Below are 20,671 nucleotides of genomic sequence, written 5' to 3'. Positions count from 1 at the left end.
CGTGTCTCTCCTCGGAAACCGCTTGGAAGAAATGAGTAAACGTTAATCCGACTTATGTGACCCGTAGCTGTCACATTCTAATAAAAGCCGAATAGAAAACAAATGTCAAAGCCTCACGCGATCCACGGGCTTCATTTGAATAGTCATTTAGACATTGTCCCATTGAGGAGGAAAGAGAGGAGGGGGGGAGAGAAAAGAGTACTTTGGTCCTCGGGCTCTCTGCAAGAATGGCTCAATCTTCAAAGAGAGCGAAAGTGAGCGGTAGGGTCTCGAATGCATCACAATGTACCTCACGCTGCGCTGAAAGAAACAACGATTTCGAAGGGGAGCCCTCCGCTCGATGCTCGATCTCATTTTATTCCCGCGCTCGAGGCTTGAGACTACCTGAATACAGTGATTTACTGCGTGGCTGTAATCGTTATTAATGCAATAGTCGCACGTACACATTGCGAAACGTGGCCGAAAACATTCACGATTCTATAAACTGGCACTGGCGTATCACGCATGCCAGAAATGAAGATGATTAAATGTTAAGGGATCCTTGGCATTTGGAAAATCGTTCGACTGGCCGCTCGTTCGCGTTATTCGTCACATTATCTTTTTCTTTAGCGACATTTCGTAATTATATTTTGCTTTAATTGGTGCCATATCGGTGCCTCTATCTGGTTTATCCTAGACGGGACAAATCGCGAACTTGATATCGCGCCTTCGTCTAGACGATTAAGACACACCGAGAGCTTCTCTCGGCGTGAGGTCTCCACGGTGGCACATTCTCCTTGTCCAATCCGGTTTCAGCTTCGATTACACGGTAGCGGTATATTCCATTCTATATTCTCTCTCCATGTTTTCTTAAGGCGAAAGCCAAGGAGAGAATTCGAAAACGAAGAATACATTTACAATAATTGCAATATTACTTAACAGAATTAAATAATTATCGTGAACAAATTAGTTTCCTAAATAGTGAGTCTTATTTTTTTATTAAAACTATGTTTTTGCGTGAAACTTTTCATAAATTTGTTTATTTACTCGTATATTTGTTTGTTTAATTATTTACGGAACAATATCAGTGAAATATAATTTCGCTTTGAAAAATTAATTAAAAGAAGCACGTGTCTTGTATTTTTAATGATAATATAAGATCTTATCTATCGCGTTTCCAGCACGCCATATAATCAATACAAAGAACATATATTCTAGGAAATATATGTTAAGAGATTAACGTTTAATAAGACGCCAAATTGCGTTGCAAGTTAGTAGATAACTCGTTCTTACAGTATAATTTTAGGCGATATAAAAAGCTAATTTGTAACTGTAAACAAGCATAAGCGAGAAGTGATTATTAGTGAACGTCTCTTTAAACTGTTTTGATACTTTGAACTGTTTTGAACTGTTTTGATACTTATTAATCAAACGAATAAACACTTATGCGATACAGCTTAGTAATAACATTCGAAATCTATTGAACCAATGTTATATTTTTGTCTTTCTTCGTCGTTGCTGGCATTATGTATCTAGAGAACGATTCACGCGCATCTCTGTTGGCGTCGCGCCGGTTTACGATCGCGACCTCTCATCCTTCACCCTTCTCCACCCTCTCCGTTCGCATATTTGCATTTTTATATTTATCACAAACGGGTACCGCGGCACGTTTGTTCTGTGTCTTGTAGACGGATACTTGTCCCTTTTGCTTTTGACAAAAACTCGTTGTTAATTTTCTTCTGCGTACTTAATGGCATATCGTAAGAAAACGACCAGAAAAAGAGTGGAAAAAATAAGAAAAAGCGTATGTTTTTTATTATGTCAATGTAAAAAAATTTGAGGAAAGTCTACTATTGCATTGTTTCTCGCATGGTATAACTTCAATCGTGTATATCGCACTTTTACTTCTTCCAAGTTTCTTGATAGAAATTGAAGGATGAAAAAATTTCAATCGTTATCCGTTTCAATTACGATGATAGTTTCTTGCCGATAAATTTATCTTATAAACTTGCTTCCGCCAGTCATCAGAATCAAGTTGATGCCTCAAGAATCAAGCTGTTCTCAAGAAAGAGAGGAGGAGCATAATAAGATAACAGTTAGAAAAAAAAGGACAAGGGGACGACTCGGCCAGTCCAGTCGGAACAGTCGAAATACCAACAGTTGGGTCTTTATAACTATGGGCACGTTTATTTGGACACGATGAGGAAAATGTCGTAACAAGAGTGCAGCATCCTATATGCAGCATCCGGCAAGGATTGTTTACATCGGTCACGTTGAGGGTTCAATGGACCAGTGGAGTCGTTAAAATATTTTAAAATCAACGGAGAAATGTAAGTTAAATATAAAAGCGATTATGTACCATAAGACCATAAACTAACAACAAGCAGAACGGAGGCATTGTCGATTTTTCTGATGATTTGAAATAGATTGTAAATGATAATTTTGCAAGGACATGTAATACTGTGCATGACGCGATGTAGATTTGTAAACATATTAAGATGGAATATACAAATTAATAATATAAAATTCTTATAATAATAAAAGTTTTTGGAACCGTCAAGGGCCTCCGCACAATGAAAAATATAAGAAACATATATATTAGAAATAAGAAATCAGGAATAAAGCTGGTGTAGCAGTAATACATGGCTTCCGATGGGTTAAAAATCTATTGCCTGTGTTATTCCCTGTTTCTATTGCCTGTATTTTTCATTGTGCATCCAACTTTATTCTTGATTCTTTAGTTCTAATTGCTAATATCTGTTCCTCGTTCCTCATATTTTTCATTGTGCGGAGGCCTTTAAAATTCTGAAAATATAAATTGTAAATTTTTTTTATTAATAAAAATTGTTTTTTATTATTTATTGAGTTGTTAAGAATTTTTTAAAAATTATTTTTTAGTCTTCTCAGTATAATTTTATCTTCTTGTACAATTCTTTGCACACATATTTGGTATTCATTAAGTAAAGTGCATGAAATAAGTCTCAAACGCACTGAAGCACACTTGAGAATTTTATTTCAGATTTTAGAACAGTATAAACCGATACTGCTCATCTTGGCCTCGTCATTCTTGTCTGATACATCGAGAGAGTGTATAGAAAGAGAAAAGAATCAGAAAGCACGGAAAGTAAAAGATATCAGACTTCGCGAATATAAAACTACCCTTTCAGGATATCATGCAACGTGGTTGCCAGAGCAAAAGATAGTTATTCGCGCACGAGTGAGATCTCGCGAGGTCGATGTCGCGTGCCATCGTCTTGACGATGTTAATCCACGACGACGATATGTGGGGGGGGGGGAGGGGGTGGGCAGGATACCGTTGGCTCCTGAAAATTCTTCGCGAGTCAAATTTTCTCCCCGAGACGATCTTGGAAGAGACACCCGTTAGAAGCAACGTCGCCGATCGTATTTTCACGGCGGCGACGTGTACATCGGCGCGCGGCCGCGCGCCGTCGTCGGTGTGCTGTGCCGAGGTCCCTGCACCCGGGGCACCGATCGATAATCGATGGAACAAAAAGTTAGAATTTGTTTACAGTTTAGTAACCCAAATCAGGGCGGCGGCCTGCCATCCTCGGCCAACCCTCTCCAAACCCTCCCCCGCTGGCCGCACACACCACCAACTACCACCACCGCCGCCGCTGCCGCCGCCGCCGCCGACATCTCCGACCAACACGAGTCAGCGTTCCCTCTTCCGACGGCGCTCTCTCGCTCCGCCACTACCATCGTCGCGGCGAACGTACCTCGTCACGAACGACGCCGTGCGCGGTACCAACACCAGCAGAGATCGGAGCGGCGCTACCAAAGCGCCAGCGGGAGTTACACAGGCAGAGACCACCTATACCCAGTCGCCGTGCCGTCACCGACACGTCGAGCGTATACCCGCCGCCTCGTATCACTTTATTTTTCCCCACTTTTCCCAGCGCTCGCGCGCCGTTTCGTTCCGTCAGACGAGTTTGCCGAACTACTTGCCCGTCCTAGCCCCGAATGCATTTGTCAAACGGTGAAACAAATTGGTAGACAGCTCACAAATACCAGCGCGTCGCTCGCCGCCGCGCACTCGTCGGCCACGTAAACTGCCTTTGACTAATGTGTTGTTCATCCCCCGACACGGCTCATGTACTCCACATTCGACGAATTTTATAACTCGCATCTTTCCCCTTTCGTTTCTACTTCTGTCCCTTTTCTCTCCTCTTTCTACGTTGCGTTTTCGGCCCGAGAAAACGATACGCTTGCGTATGTGCGAGGATTAACATCTCGAAGAAAGAACTGCGCGTAGAGTCGTGAAGATACGCGCTCTTTTACGACGAACGAATTATTTCGTCGCGACGTCTCTTGCCCTCATCTACGTATCTCTGGCTTCTTGGAGTCGCCGTTTACCCCGATGCTCATATTCGATATTGATCTGAAAGAATTTGCTACCATCGCGGCGATGCGGAGCGAGCGTAAGATAGCCGGATGTTTTTGCTTCGAGTCGAATAGTACGATCGTAATAATTCATCGATATGAATTTAGTGCTTGATATTTTTAGACGATGCAGAGAGTATATTTACATAGTCGTTCAGGTTTGATGGAAGGGATGAATTTGATGAGAAAGAGATGAATTTACGAAAGAAAATGATTACGTTGCGCATTTCATCGTCGTTTCACATAAATACGTCGCTAATTCTTTGAGGAGAAATCTGAAAATTTTTTAGGCACGGCAGGTAGAGTAAAATCAGGTGAGAAGTGAGTTTGTACTTTTTTCCCTCGAGTGCCTCCGTTCAAGAGGACTTAGCTGAAATAATATACAGGATGAAAGGAAAGCTAAATATTTCTTTGGGGCAAGATATGAGCTAATTTCGTGCGCTCGTTATGCGTGTGGCCTCTATTGTATAGTCTTTTCTGTTTCCAAGCATTAAGCGTCATGACTTTACCACTTTGCGTAACGTGTTTCCCCTACGCAGATAGACTTTTACTTTTCAGAAAATGATTTCTTTATAATTTTATTCCAGCTCCAAGTATATTTTTAGAAAGACTCTTTCCGTCTAGCTATAAATTTCTCACATAAAGCTTCCAGTCAGTCCATAAATATAAAAATTATAACGATAGAGTTCCATTTGTGATATGAAACGCTGGAATTTCAAAAGATGAACGAAGCATTGTAATTTTTTAGACAATCGTATAAATACCAGGATGAGAAGCGTTATAATGGCAGAGCAATATTTACGAGTATATTTTCATTCAGTCGTTATTCTGTCCGTCGTTGAATGTAAATTGCCATCTGCGTTTTCTTCATCCGGGAATACGTCTCGTCACTTTCAAATCTCGTAAAAAATACTTTTTTAAGTGTTTCGGGAACCTCATGTCAATTGATCGCATAACCAGCCAATATTCTTCTCTGCGAGAACGAGAGAAAAGTAGTAGACTCTCTTTTTTCGCCCGCCCCGCGTAGAAACACAGATATGCTCTCTCGAATAAGTAGAATCGATCCGCGAGCCTCGCGCAGCGAAGCGCAGATATGGCTGATGCCTAGGTGTTGGATTTTATGACTTATTGACTCTCGTCCATGTTTACCGGACTCGATGCGACGGGCATGCGGCGCCAAGCGCCGGGAATGCGGCCACCTTTGCGAGTGAACGAGCGGCCGCTGGATACGTCAGATCGATCGATCTCCTTCTCTACATCACGTTGTTTTTTTTGGCCATTTTTTTTGCCCTGCTCGCCTGGATCGTCATCAATGTAGCGATGACGATCGTTATCGCCGATCGACGTTAATATCTTTTGCTTTACCCGTGTCGTGTGGTTGGGTGTTAATCCCAATTGCAACGGCAACGGATGAATGATCGCGCTCCGCGGACTTTAACCCGGCGATCTCATGAGAATCGCGATGGTAATGTTTTATACGCGTGCGTAATAAGACCGCCCACATTTGAAAACAACAATATAACCGAAAGTCACGTTGCCCCGTCGTGATTAACGATCGCTCAAGTATGATTCGTCGTACGTGACGGATATGTGAATATCGTTATGTCGTCTTCATAACGTTAACACGGTGTTGCATTTCTGGTTGCATCCGACGACGTCAAAATCGTCAAATCCGTTATACGAATAGACGGCATGCGAGAGTAGCCGCTTTTCGACGACGAGCGCGAGGATCTTCGCGTGATCTTCATCCACCCAGTCTGCAAAACGCCGCGAGATCTCTCCCGCACAAATATTGAATTTCCTTGATACCGAGCCGCGCCGCTCGGTGATAAAACGCGAGCGATGAAAACATGATCGAACGACTTGTAAACTGACGCCGGAGAGGGTATCTCCGCATGCATAAGTGATGCGAGAGGCAAAAATACAAAAACGAATGTATCGTCACGGGCTTTAACGAAAACTGATTTTTTATTTAGCCAATTTAGCTCGTAATAACTGGAGCGTACAATTTGGTGTGTGCTTGACAACCGAAGCGAAGATCTTTATGAAATAACTTTATGCTTAATTTGTAAGCTTTTGCGTAAATCTTTTTGCGTAATTATGATTTGATCCTAGGATTCATGGATTTGATCCATGGATTTAAATTAAAGAATAAAAAGAAAAAGATAGTTTTTTTTTAGAAAGAGAGAGAGTGTAAAAGAGATAAAATTACAAATTACAATTGTTTGCGTGATTGTTTAGATTATCAAAAATTGTGACTCTTATTTCATTCCATTTATATTCCATTTATATCGCTCTAAAATGTAAGTACACAGTATACCTATATCTGTACTACTATCTGTAGTATTGTCTTCCGCCTTCTCTTTTTTTTTTCAAATCATTATCCGACTGATATGAAATTCACGTGGTAACGTTACATTTTTGAAACGCGAGGCCATTTCTGTGCATTATGACGCAGCAAATGCGTATATCGATGCAACTTCGTGCGGACCATATCGGCTATTTATCTATCGAATAGCTACGGGATTAGTTTGTTATTGGACGATTGCGACGATTGATGATCGAGTTATCTGCCATCGGCAAATACAAATGCAATTTTTTTTTCTCGTGAAATGCGAAAGAACGGAATGTCGATCGGTGCTACCGGAAGCCGCCGCCTGGAGCCGATGATTGGCCCGTGACTTGTGCGCAGCGGTGCGCGCGTGTGTACAGGTGTCTGCATGCTGTTATTACGCCACGTGAAAGTATAGTTGCCATAGGAGAATACATAAATATACCGGCGTACCTTTAATATAGCACGGCCGTAATTTATTTACGGCTGTCGCGATTTTTCGCGCTACATATTCGTTCTCACAGCGATGTCGGAGCTTTCCTAGAAACTTCGCGACCGGCTCCGCGCTCCGGAAGTCCCATATTATCCATGAATAATGCATGAGAATTTCGCCTAAGAAACGTTCTGCTTAATTAAATGCGCGCTTATGTACACACCAGATTCAATCACGTAATACGAATAGCCGGAACGTGATCTCCAGTATTTAATCATTTCATCGAGTAAATAAATAAGTTTCTATTAGCGGACAGAGAGCTTAGTTTATAAAATTATCTAGGCGGGCAATCGATGCAATTAAAAAATTATCGGCATTTAAATGAAGAATAAAAGAACAAATAAAAAGAAGAATGTGCGGGATATTTGAGACGTTCGATGATTAATAAAAGATGATATATTCTTTATTGATGTGTATTCGCGTATTGGCGATTTTGGAGCGATTTAAGTGCCTCTCGTAGACACGTGAGCACATTCGATTTGGTATTTCCAGTTGATAACAAGCGGGGTCGATTCCGCGAAAAACAGCGAGGAGTGTTCTTCGCTAGTGCGCCTGGTACCAACGAATGACGACTATCGCGAAGAAGTCGGACAGTGCGCTTATGCAAACACTTTTAACCGGGCGTTCCGCGGCCGGTCGCGTCGACTCGCGCCGAGCTGTATCTCTGTGAAGAACTCCTTTTCCCCAGCCTCTTCGCTGTAGCCTCCTTGTGTTTGTCTACGCTCGTATTTGCCCGACGCATTCCACTGTCGCTCGCGTTGCACCAGCGCAATCAGTAAGCGGCTGTGGCGAATCGCTGCGCTTTGTGGATTATCGTTGTCTCTGAGAAATCTTGTTTTAATCATGATCAATCTTTCGTCGTGTTATTGCAGCAGCTATTAAATATTAATAGCTTAGGGAATAGCGTAATTAGGTAAATATAAATGTGTGCAGCTTGGAGGTACACAAGGAGGTAATAGTATTTTTTTTGTTCATAAGACAGTGGCATAACACTTCACAAAGCTAATTGTTTATTTACCCATACGTACACAAATGATTTTATTTATTGTGTTTTATATCTGTACACGTATCAGTGCATGTAGATACTCGTGAAGCATGTCAAGCTGGATTAAGACAGCGATGAAACACGAGGAAGCTTGTAAAAGGGGAGGCAAAAAAAGTAAAGATCCACTTTTACCAATCACGTTGATCGCAACACGTTGCAAGCGCTTGCCGAACATGGTTAACGCTTAAGTGTGCGTGTACGTGAGAGCCGAAGGGGATGTCCTAAGATTTGTCACTGTCGGGGATCGTTCGGCAGCGATAATATTCGCAAGACGGATCATCCTCGGTTTCACAAGGTTTGTTGAACACAACTGCCTACATATTCGATATCTACACATTCGGTGGGGAAACTGGATCCAACTGGATACTCCTCGACCACCCATCGACATCGTTAACGATATCATTTCTTCGCTTATCGTGTATGATCTCGCGAGAAAGTTGCGTTTTCTAAACAACGTTATCTCATTCGGATTTTAGTGGCGTAAAATATTTTCTTCCGATTTATTTTTAGCCCTAAATTAATTCAGTAACAGTAAAGTAACAGATTGCATAATTAAGGTTTAAAGTGTACTTTTTAAATTTTAAAACAAGAATATATTTTATATTTTAGAAAGTTCTCACGACGCGCGCACAAAACCATATTTAAATCATATGCCAAGCAGAAAGCTTCTACTCGTATCAGTTTTCTATACTTTTCGTATCTTTGAATAGCCTTCGAATATGAGTGGCGACCGTATTTCTGGTACAGTCTCTTTTCGATATGATGGAGGTCAGGAAAATTGGGACGTTAGAAAACGTAACACCGGCGAGTGTGCGAACAATCGCGCACTTATTGATTCGTTGCACAAAGCCCCTGTTACATGGTCGCGATTGACACTACTCTACATCAAGGATTAATTCAGAATAACATCGGCGATAACAGTTTTAATCTTAGCTGCGGCTAATATTAGCCGAGCGTTGGCTTATCGACGACGTGAAATGGTTGGGTGGCGCTTGAAGAAATTACAAGAATCGTTCTGATGAATATTATTCATTTGTTGAATGGATTTTGATTTATCTATCAACGAATAATAAGAAACTTTTGTTGCCATTCGAGGTCGAACACAACAATTAAATTTTATTTTGTGCAGTATATGATGCACAAATCCACATAATATACATATATATAATTTTAGAAACATATTATCTAAAATTATCAATAATTTTGATAAGAATTGGTTCAAGGCTAAGATTAGTATCAATTTCGTAGGATTAACGCAACAAATCGTAGAAATGCGTGCAGTAATCAGTAAAAAAATCATTTTAGTATTTTATCAAAGAATTGAATACTTAGCATTTTTTTCTTCAAAATAAAAACAATGCACAAGATATTAAATCATCGTGAGTCAAAAATATGTTCAGAAGATATTTATATCTATTACTTAAATGATTTACTTTGCATATCTGATATTCGACACAAACATAAATTATAAAATAAACTATAATAGCAGGAAATTAATTCTCATTTTAATGCGCTGAAATCGTTCACGGTCGATTGAAGAATCGATTAACATTTAACAGTATGGCACTATCTATCTATTGCGTTGTATGACTCGGTGTCATCGCGATGACTTGATGTCATTGTTGAGATCTTCATTTATTACTTTCTTTTTCTCTCTCTCTCTGACAATGTGTTTATTATTTTATATATATCAGCAGAAGCCAATTTTAAAAATATATACAAAGAAATATTCTAAGATAATTATTGATAATCGGTAATCGTTGAAATCACTTTTTATCTGAACCTCATCTTGACCCTGGACAATTATCTGAATTTTGAAGAAGTAATAATGTCAACAAGTTTTTCTATAGAATTAGTTTTTTCCGGTTTTTATCTGATGTAGAAGACACGATTTTATTATTGATTAAATATTCTATCTTAAATGTCTATTTCTAAAACGCTGTTTTAATTAATTTTAATATACGAGAGTTTTTATAATAAAGAATTACGCTTAGAAACATTATAAATGTATTATCAATTAATTAGCAAAAATCCTATTTTATTTGAAGACTATCGTAGAAAATTATAACAAATTTTTTATGAACATTCGGCGATTATTCTTTTGACGAATTGTGCGTGATCATTTGATTTAATCCGATTAATAAGGTAGAATTATCAATTAAAAGATTCTTAGTCATAGCTCACGTATGTGCTGGCACGATAAGTGCCTCGCGCCAATACGAGAGATATCTGGCGCTTGCGTAAAACGCGATAGAGTATGCGTAAGTCTTTCTACTAACCGCTCACGCATCTCTGCTTCAGCTGCCTCAGCGACACGTGGAACACCGCGCATCGACACGTGGACTTCGGTAACCTTCGCGCAGTTGACCACGTGGTTGAATATGGTGAATCAAGCTTTACCGGCAACGGTACTGCTCGCGAGAGTGCCGTCCGTCAAGCACGTACTTTCTCGGTAGAGGCAATACGTGTTGATAAATCATTATTATTGTATAACTCTAATTAACGATATGTACATATATGAAGCATAAACCATTTTGTTCCGCAATTAATTGGTAACGAAGAGGTATAGAAACGTTGTCGCGAATAACGCGCAAAATTAAAAGAACATTGCCATGATGTTTTTCATTGTTCTTTGATATCACAGTTTTTGACAATATTTGCTGTTATATTATTGCATATTTTGTATGCGAGTAATTACCGTTTTGCCGTAGTTTTTAGCACGGATATGTACTGTACACTGAAATTTGTTTATCTTTATTTTTCTACCAAAATTTTTTAAAAAATATATATATTATATATATATAAAATTTTATTTTATTTTTATTTTATTTTATTAGTACATACGAAATATTTCTATTTCATGAATGTTAATATTTCTTCTAAATATCGACGATAAGCGTGATATCAAAACGCGTGTGTCACCTTCTTTCAGCAATTCTTCTCACTGTTGAATATCATCGCGTGAGGCAAATATGATTGCAATTTGTTGCATCACGTCAAATATCGTAAACGATATTTATTCTGATTAATCAAATTGACGTATCCATCCGGTTTCTTAATGTGATTTCTGTGGGCTTTTCCCCACAGTGTGTAACGTGTTCGCGCTGGGGGTAAAAATGCTCGTGAACGCATTATTACGATCGTCATATCGCGTACGCGCAGCGAATGCACACATCACTGCCCAGTGCGATGAACATTACACGAGTGTTGCGCCAATCGCATCGTGGTATATTCGCAGTCAATAAATAAAGGCATAACGATAACGAAACTTTGCGGACGTGGAGTAAGGCCGCAATCTTATCGTCACGCGCAGATGTCTCGAATCGTATATTCTTCAATCAACGGCGAAGCCTTTATTATAAGCGCGATTATGCCGCACGTGCATATCTGTGCATGCTCGACTGCGCCATGTGCACCTCTCTACGCATATACGTCGGCTCGTCATAGGTCATGATTTAGAACCCGCCGCAATCTCGTTCGTGTGAGAACCCTGATAATGATTATGTTCTATAGCGAATGATGTACTATATGATGGGATTGCACGCTACTGTGGTTCACGCGAATTTAATTGCATTAATTAATTGTGTATTCGATAAGAGATACGTGACGTAAAAAATGGCTTAAATATGTATGACTTATATTTGTTGTTATTCTTAAACAAGTCTTCAATTTTTTCAAGATTGATATATGAGCGAAGAGCAAAAATAGATTATGCTATTGTAGTTTTCTAATTCAATTTGGACGCATGCATATATATATGCGGTATACAAAAAACTGTAGAGCGATGCTTTTATCGGGATTGTGTGATTATCTAAATAAGGACAGCTCTGAGCCTACCTTTTAGTGCGCGCTTTGGTGATTGACGGCGAAAGAGCTCGAAGTGGACAAGAAGGTCGTGAATGGAAATCTTGTGGAGCTCGCCGCGCTTTCTGCGAACAGAAAATCCATTCACACGTTCCCGGTCGTTTAAACAACAAGAGGACAGTCCGCCACTTGTCGAGGCGCCATTCTAACGCGTCTATTACCTGCTTGCAAATATTACCTTCGTAACTTAGAGCGTTTCCTCGGCGAGCGTCCCCGTGATATTTTACACGCTAACGCTCGTTTCCCATCTTTCGCGGGGATTCTCATTTTCATGTGTATTCGCAGTCGGCGAATGGTTTTAGAGGCAGCCTTTACGGAACGATTGATTCTCCACAGTGAAAACAGGAGATGTATCCAAAGATAATTTAAGTCAACAATAATATTTCGCTACGTACTCATCATCGAGTGTAACGTTTGCGATATCGCATCTAAATGTATGAAAGTCGCTCGTTTCTCGGTTACAAATTTTTGCGCACCGATGCGCGATAAGTGACGCTTAAGAATGCGAAAAGCCTGAGCACCACTGTCCGGGGCCACACATGCAGTATTATTGTTGCAGAGTGGATCTCTCGTCTCACGAGACGCGGCTGTTGTTGTAGAGACGTGAATGTTATTGCAGCGGAAAGTTGTGATGTCACAAAGCTGCGGTGGGTCCGCGCACGACGTGGCGTTAGCCCACGATGCAGATTGCCTAAAAGCGTCCGAATACCGACGGACGTGTCCTTTTCGTGTTACCGTGAAAAAGGCGGCGTTATACTTAACCCCCCCTCCCTTCCAAAACCGTAAATTCGCTGCAAGAACATCGTAATGCGCGAAGTAGCCACGATGGAGATGCATCGGTTGGCTACGCCGCGCCGTTGTAGAAGCTCAAATTTCAGGCCCGGCGCAGTAAAAAGAATTATTAAGCAGTGAAAACCGCGTCGTTCGCTCGGTTTACGTTCTTTTATGTTTATAGCTACGTCTTCATTCGCTTCTCCCATGCGACTCCACCTAGCCGGCCGACCACGCTCTCTCTCTCTCGCTGGCTTTGTCCGTTTCTTGGAAGAATAGGGGGTCCTGGACTAAAAGAGTGAAGATTTATTGCACGCTGGCATTCAATCAATGAGACGTGCTCGTAAGATGTGAAGTGATAAAGTAAATCTGCGTTGCATAATCAATGAGAGATGAGCCGTATTAATCTGTGCCGTTCACGATATCGTGAATGCTTGAATTGAACTTTTTTTCTTTATGTTATATTTGAATATTCTGACATGGATAGGAAATCGATAACTAGACTTCGGTAACGAGACTGTAGTAGTTCCAAATTAATAATGCAAGATATTAACGGATAAATTTATCGTTTAAAATTGGCCGCGCGGTTTATAAATTTCCTTACTGTTTTATATCGTTTAATATAGCTCATATCTATAAGAATAGTGATCATGCGGCAACTCGTAAGTAAGTTAATCGATCGAGAAGTTTGAATAACGAAGTTAGAAATATTGTGCCAGACATTAACTTTTATATACTACATACAATTCACATTTCGCTTCTGGTTAATCTTGCGTCGTTCGAGAGTTGGCACGAGAAAGTTTCCGTTTCTCCGAGCGAACGCGTCGCTTATTAATTTTTAAGCGGCGTTTAAGGAGGTTCTACAGATAATGGATGTATCTAAAAATTGGAAAAAACTTTATGGACGTATAAATTGAGATGCGAGAAAAGTGCTCGAAAAATTTTAGCATCGGTTACCGTGTAAAAATTTGCAAAAATGAATTTTGAAATCACAGTTTTTAACATAAGCTACATATGGCAGAGGGGCTCTTGGAGACAGGAAACGAGATATTAATTATATAAAGGCGACCTACCAGAGATTCAAAAAACGGAGCTCTTATAGATCTTAATCTAAGCTTTTCAGAAATATCGAGAAAAACAAGGGTTATCGCGTAAAATTTTGTGATATTGGCTATTGAAACAGGCCATATCACAGTTCACGTAGCGTGCTTCGAATAACAAGGGAGATTTGGCAATGTCGCAGCGACTACACCCGCGCGAAAAGTGTACAGCCAGTATAGCACCACAGTATGACAGCACCTCAAACTTAAGCACCTAACGTTTACGAGCGCTTACGGAGAAGTACTCGCTCTAGAATTATGTGAAATTGTGAAATAACCACGGTCATATGAGCAGAGCTGTCAAGTTCGCGACGTTACCACATTTCCTTCCATTATAAGCCGCCAGAGTCAAAGGAGCACTTACACGATATTTTTAATTATTTCTCGCTTCGACTAATATGGGTATGATATAAGCTCTAACGTCATCAAAATTCACGAAAATATTTTATGAATACTTAGAATCGATGAATTTGAAGATTTTCTCTTCATCTCTCAACTGACTAGAGAGTACCTGTAGAACCTCCTTAAGTCAGCGCGAATGCGTTAGCGGCAGCGGGAATTCTTGACAAATTTTAAGATTGACGAAGGAATTCTCCGGGGAGGGAATTGTTGGTAATAATTTGAAGAACCGCGATAGACCACACAGGACCGGCGGGGTGTATCCTCGGGAGGGTCCTGACTCCCGAGACGTAGGTATGTGTAAACTTTCTGGCACGTTACGGTGAAATAAAACGTGAGCTGTACCTGGCGTGCCTCCATCCACTTCCAGATCCTCTCTCACGAATCTTGCGAGAGAGACACCGCCGACCGCGTCGTTACGTTAATGGGACGGGCGCTATTATTTAATTCCACCAAATTGCCGGCCGGCCCACTGAAACAGGCGTAAAACCTTCTAAAAAACCCACCGCGGGTCTCTCGTACTCCCGGATTCTATGCGGGAAGGAAGGAAAAGAAACGGACTAACGGGCAAATAAAATCCGAGGAAATCGAACTCGGCCCTCACCGACGCGATCGTCCCGCCGTAATTTACATTTGTGCAGGCCCCCGATATGCGTATTCATACCACGAGGGCCTAATTATTTTTCCGCCGTCGTTAACGTCCCTATTAATTTATTTTGACCATACAAACGGAGAAATAAGCAAACGTGCCGCTAAATCCACATGTAATAAAAACTATCGAGTTGTTTTTTAAATATCTTTTTCTAAAATACTAAAAAAAACGACATCATCGTCCGCGATACGATTTTTAAAGAATTTTTAATTCAAGTCGCTCCATTGGACTTGCTTTCTAAGAGGGTATACAAAAGAGTCGTAGACAGTCTCGCCAGTTGGACAACTCGTCCATCCGGAGAAAGGAGTCGGTGCCGCGCCGCCGCGGACGTTACATGCGGGAGTTGAGTTACGTCGTGGTGTCGCGCGAGAGTTAAAGGAACCCGGGGGAGAGGAGAAAACGTATTAAAAGGGCATAAGAGAGCGGGCCCGCGACCGCAAACTGATTAAATGCGGTCTGCGCGAGCCGCGCCGCGGGACTTAATACGAGCATCGTGTAAGCTACACGACTCGAAGGGGACCCCGTATGACGCGCGCGCCTACCATACACACCGGTGCTCCACGTGGTTCGTTTCTCACTCTCGGCCTCTTTGAACCAGTTTCTCTTACCCCTCGTATTTAACGCACGCGTGTTTCGCACCCGCCGCGGGCGAACCGGAGAAACTGTTTTTGCGTCTACCCACACCTGAAAAACGATCGGTTTCGTAATCCGCGAAAAACGCGCGTTCTCGCGCGATCTTACGTAAAGGTGTATACGCAGAAATCATTATCGGTGTATAGTAACTATAATAATTGTCGGTGTATAGATTCTTCGCACACTCCGACTCGCGCTGATGCGCATATCAGTCGTTCGTGTTGATGCAGAAGTGTGGCATGCGTGTATTATATGCCCATGTAACATTCTTTTCATTAAATTATATAAAGAGGAGTTTTTTAACGTTTTAATATCTCGCGTTCTTGCATTGTGACGATGGCGTCTGGCATCCTTCCTTTCCTTGGATTCTTCCTACTAGACGATTTATGTGACAAGATATCGAAACAAAATGATTAGCTTTCTAAAATGAATATATTTATTTATTAAAAAGAGAGGGAGAAAGAGATAAAATAGACTATTTGCTTCAAATTGCGTTTCAAGCACGTCTAAAATAATTATCTTTTTTTAAAAAAGAGAACTCTTTATTTATTTAGACACTGTCTTGGTAACCGAGATGTCTGACAATTATCGAGCGGATATAAATGTATGTGTGAGCAAGAATGCTTGATTGGCACGCAGTCTACAATCTGTGACAGTGATGACTCACAATAACATTTCGTGGATCGCTGTCCAGGCACAGTTTGGAAGATAAACAGTGTTTCGATTGGACATATATTCAGAAGAGTGTCCGTATAGATATTCATGTACCTCGCGGATTCCGGATATATAATTTTATATTAATAAATTAACTTGGATATATCTGTAATGCAGTCGGTTTTTTTTTAATAAAATACAGAGTCATGCATTTGTAATATTGTTCTTTGTTTCAAGCTACGGCTTGAAGGCTTAAACGATTAAACAAATTTATCAATTACGCAAATTTACTACTATAAAACGCGAGAGTTAAAATGTCATTCATCGCCTATAAAATGAAAAGGAAGAACGTTCCTTTGGTATCTCGTTTAATCGTGCAATCCGAGGTGCAATCAATGCCGAGCGAAATAGGCCGCGATTTTTTACGTCCTAAAATTGGTCGCAGGTCGCAAGCAGGTAGCAGATTGCCACGAGAGTGACTAATTGGCGCGCAGACTGCAATCTACAGCCTGGTAAGCTCGTGACAAATAGAGGTAGAGGAAAGCGCATCGTTTGTGACATAACGAACCGCTTAAAACGTTTCCTGTCTACATAAGACTTATCGTATCAATTATTCACCAGCGCAATAAATAAGGTGCACATTTTAAAACATCAGATGTTTATGGATGCAGACATTATTACATTTGCGGTGTCATTAATCATCGTATATTTGTAACACCGAGCATCTCCACTTGTACACGAATCATCTTTCAAGTCGAGATAGAAGAAGGTCAAGTTGGTGAAAGAATTTTTAAATGTGAGAAAACGTAGGATAGATAATGATGCATATTTGATTTGGAAATTTAAAATAAGAAAATAATATTCTACTTAAGAAATTGCATTGATTAGGTGACGCAATGATGCTATTAATAACACAAAAATATTCTTGCGAGTTAACAATTACAATATTGACCTTTGGACCCAATCGAATATTTTTCCCGGTGCAGAATCCTCCAAAAATACACAGCGAGCGAGTCGCAATCAGTCCGTTTACCACATGTACGGCAGCAGAGCTCCGACATGGCCGATAAAAGCGGTACGAGTCACGTTGCTTTTTATACACGTAGAAAGGCATTACTCCGCTCGCGATATCGCCCGTGATTCGAATTCCATAAGATTATAGCATTAACTAGCGGCGATTAATCGTCGACCGTCGTCGTAGTGGGTTATAAGCTTTCCGTGAAGAATTCGGGGCGTTTGATCTCTTTTAAAAACACGCGGCCGCAGCGAGGTCTAATAAAGACTTCGTGCACGCGGACTCATTCGTTTCGGAGGTTGGTAAAAATAGAAGAATGGACGTACATACACCGAGATATTTCAATCCGTGACCGTGTCATCGGTTACTCAGCGTGGAAGAGTTCGAGGATGTGGGCAGCTCCCGCGAGCGATTCGTCATACGGGCAGATCGTAGCGACGATTATCAATCTACTTTATATTCGTGAGCTTCGTTCTAAATAAGACGAAATGCTCTTTCGGCTTCGTGCTTAATCAACACTTCTGCTCTTTCGCGACGCTCCGGGCTTTAACCCGGTCAGTTTATCAGAGATCGACACGCGACCATTCTCTGTCTTTTTTTCTTTCTCTCTGTCTCTCTCTCACTCTCTTCGTGCTCGTCGTTGAAGGTCGAAATCGGAGCAGATCGCGATAAGACTTGTTACATATATGAATTCATACCTCCTACACCGAGACCGAGAATTTTGTCGAGTAACGGGTCGTTTTCCTTCGAGAAGGTAGACGAAAGAAATAAAGGCACCTTCTCGACCTCTCAGGGAGATTTCCGCCCCGGCCAAACAGACAAAGATCCCATTCCATTGTTCTATGATTTACACCCGCTTCAGCCTCTCAGTTCAGGTATACTGAGCCGAGTTTTTGGTGAATTTCGTCCGTACCACCGGCATTGACACTTGTCACCTTTAATAATTAAGCGAGCATCCCAATTCACCTTCGTCTACGCACCAATAGGATCACTCTAGGACGTTTCTTTTTCCTTGTGAGTGTACGTATGTGTGAAGTGAGTTCCTTTAGAATGACTTTAGAAAGACTCAACGTAAAGGTAGGTAGCCCAACACAGGTGGTGCAGGTTAATTTAGATAGGTAAAAACGCTTTGTACCGATTTTCAGGGCCGCATCGATGGCACCGTCAATAAAACTGAATGAAGCAAAAAGATTGAAAAATTAGACGTCTATAAATATCTATATATTATTATGGCTATATATTTTAAAATATTAATAAAACCAAGATTTTTTTTTCTGTTCGAATATATATTTATATTTTCTAATTTATTATACTAATTGGTATAATAAATTAAAATTTATATTTATTTGTCTATAAAAAATATGAAAAATACTAAACGGTCAGTTACTGAGCATATTTATTATTTTTTTAGTAAGATAAAAAGAGATTCATAAAAAGTGTTGGAGATCTCATTATGCAAGGGCATAAGTCGCTCGCATGTTATACGTGCGAGACAGGATTTTACAATGGGTGCGTGCACCTAAGGGCCGTTGCTCCGCGAGATACGATCCTAAAAGGCGCCGATGTTCTCCCACGCGATGCCTCGTCGACGTTCGATGAATTAGGCCATTTGGAGTAGGATTTGGCGACACGTAGTCGGAACTTTAGGCATAGCCGAAAAGGGACGGCGGACTGAATCTCGTAAAATATAAAATGGCGAGACCCTAGTGTTCACTTATCGGGTTAATCGTCTGGCGCGAGGGAAGCTAATTAAGGCAACCTGATAGCAATTTGGGAAATAACTGTCACTTTCTGAAAAGATGTTCTCCATCGAGATGTGTTACTTCGATCTATGTGTACCTTCCTAAAATATTTAAATTTAGAAAATATTGTTATTTAACAAAACTTGTAAAATTTTTCATTATTTCACACTATTCATTTTTTAACAAATGTATTATATCATATTTCTGATGAAGTTAATTTTTCCTCAATGAAATTTGAATTTTGTTTTGCTGACTTTGACGTGTCGGTATTAAATATCTTAACAAACAAGTTTCCAATTACAATCCTGTTGAAGTGTCGAAGACAGCTCGAAATTAAATGAACAACATTTTGCCGCTTGCACCTCTGAAGTTAATTTGCCAACACCCTAATTATCATTACACTATTAGTTGTACGTGTTGCACAAAATGTTCTACAATGCAGACATCTTACACGCCGTCGGGTATTATCTCGGATATTGAAGCCGTGTTGAACACGCATTTAATAGCGCAGCATAAGCAAAAGCGCTGGAACGCGTACTCACTCGGCGAATGCTGATTCCGCGGCGTTATCAAGACAAAACGAGCGACGTAATGTGACAACGGTGACAATCGCGCGTGACCATACGGGCGGAATAATCGGCGCGCGGCTCGATTGATAATTAATTATCTTGTTGCGCTGGGTCACCGAGCGTTCGCAACACTGCTGCTCCATCATCAGTGACCCGTTCTCTCTCTCTCTCGCGTCGCGGAGATGAGCCGCATCGCGAATTTTTTCCTTCTTTCTCCGCGCATCGTCGTTTCGCGCGCCGCGCCGCTGGCATTTCGATTCTTCTTCGTTCACCTCGCGCTGCGCTGCGGGCGTAGACGGACGCGACGGTACGAAATCCGCACGTGTTCCGCGAAAAGGTCCTTGAGTTCTTTGTGAATGGTGCAACATTCGACATTCATTGAAATATATTAAAATAATCGTGCCGTTGAATCACTTAGGAAAACAAACCTCGGGCTCTCGGGCTCGCGGGGATTGCGCAACCGCCTGCTCGTCATCGTCACCGTCGCCGGACGCATACGAGTCAGCGCGGCGGAATACCACAGCCGATACGACTTGTACCGTAATTTATATACCGCCTGGCCGTCACGCGCACACACATCCCGATGGCGAAATGAAAGTAATAAAAAGAGATAAATAAATCGCGTGCGAATGGCGCGAACGCGCCAACCCGCCTGTCGATGGCGGCGAGAAACCGCGTCTTCTCTCACGCGCGCAGCGCATCGCCGCCGCACTTTCGATCCACGGATTGTCCAGCTGTTATAAAGTGACCTTTACGTTATTGTGCGCCGAGTGTTGCGTGATGGTTCAAAAATGCGCGTGTGCGCGAAACGTTCGGGCAACAATCGCCGCAAAAGATACAGCGATCTTGAAAACTTGGTCACATTCGCGAAGAAATAATAGCGCGACAGTAGAGAGATTCACGCCGATCTCGCAGCCACAAGAAACCGATCAGGAAGAATTTGGCTATAATTCGAAGAAACCAGAAACAGAAGAGGTTTTTATCTTCAGTTAGATTAGCAAAAACTCTTTCTGGAATTCTTG

General features: G+C 41.2%; 1 protein-coding gene across 4 annotated transcripts in view; it reads left to right on the top strand.

The window, feature by feature from the left end:
- Positions 1 to 20,671, top strand: part of LOC112464506 (fibroblast growth factor 18-like) — a 131,129-nt gene that overhangs the window by 50,975 nt on the left and 59,483 nt on the right. The gene's annotated exons all lie outside the window — the stretch shown is intronic.

The sequence above is a fragment of the Temnothorax curvispinosus genome, unplaced genomic scaffold, assembly GCF_003070985.1.
Source record: "Temnothorax curvispinosus isolate PA1 unplaced genomic scaffold, ASM307098v1 QBEX01001498.1, whole genome shotgun sequence".
NCBI lineage: Eukaryota > Metazoa > Arthropoda > Insecta > Hymenoptera > Formicidae > Temnothorax > Temnothorax curvispinosus.
This window is presented reverse-complemented; position numbering and strand designations above follow the sequence as displayed.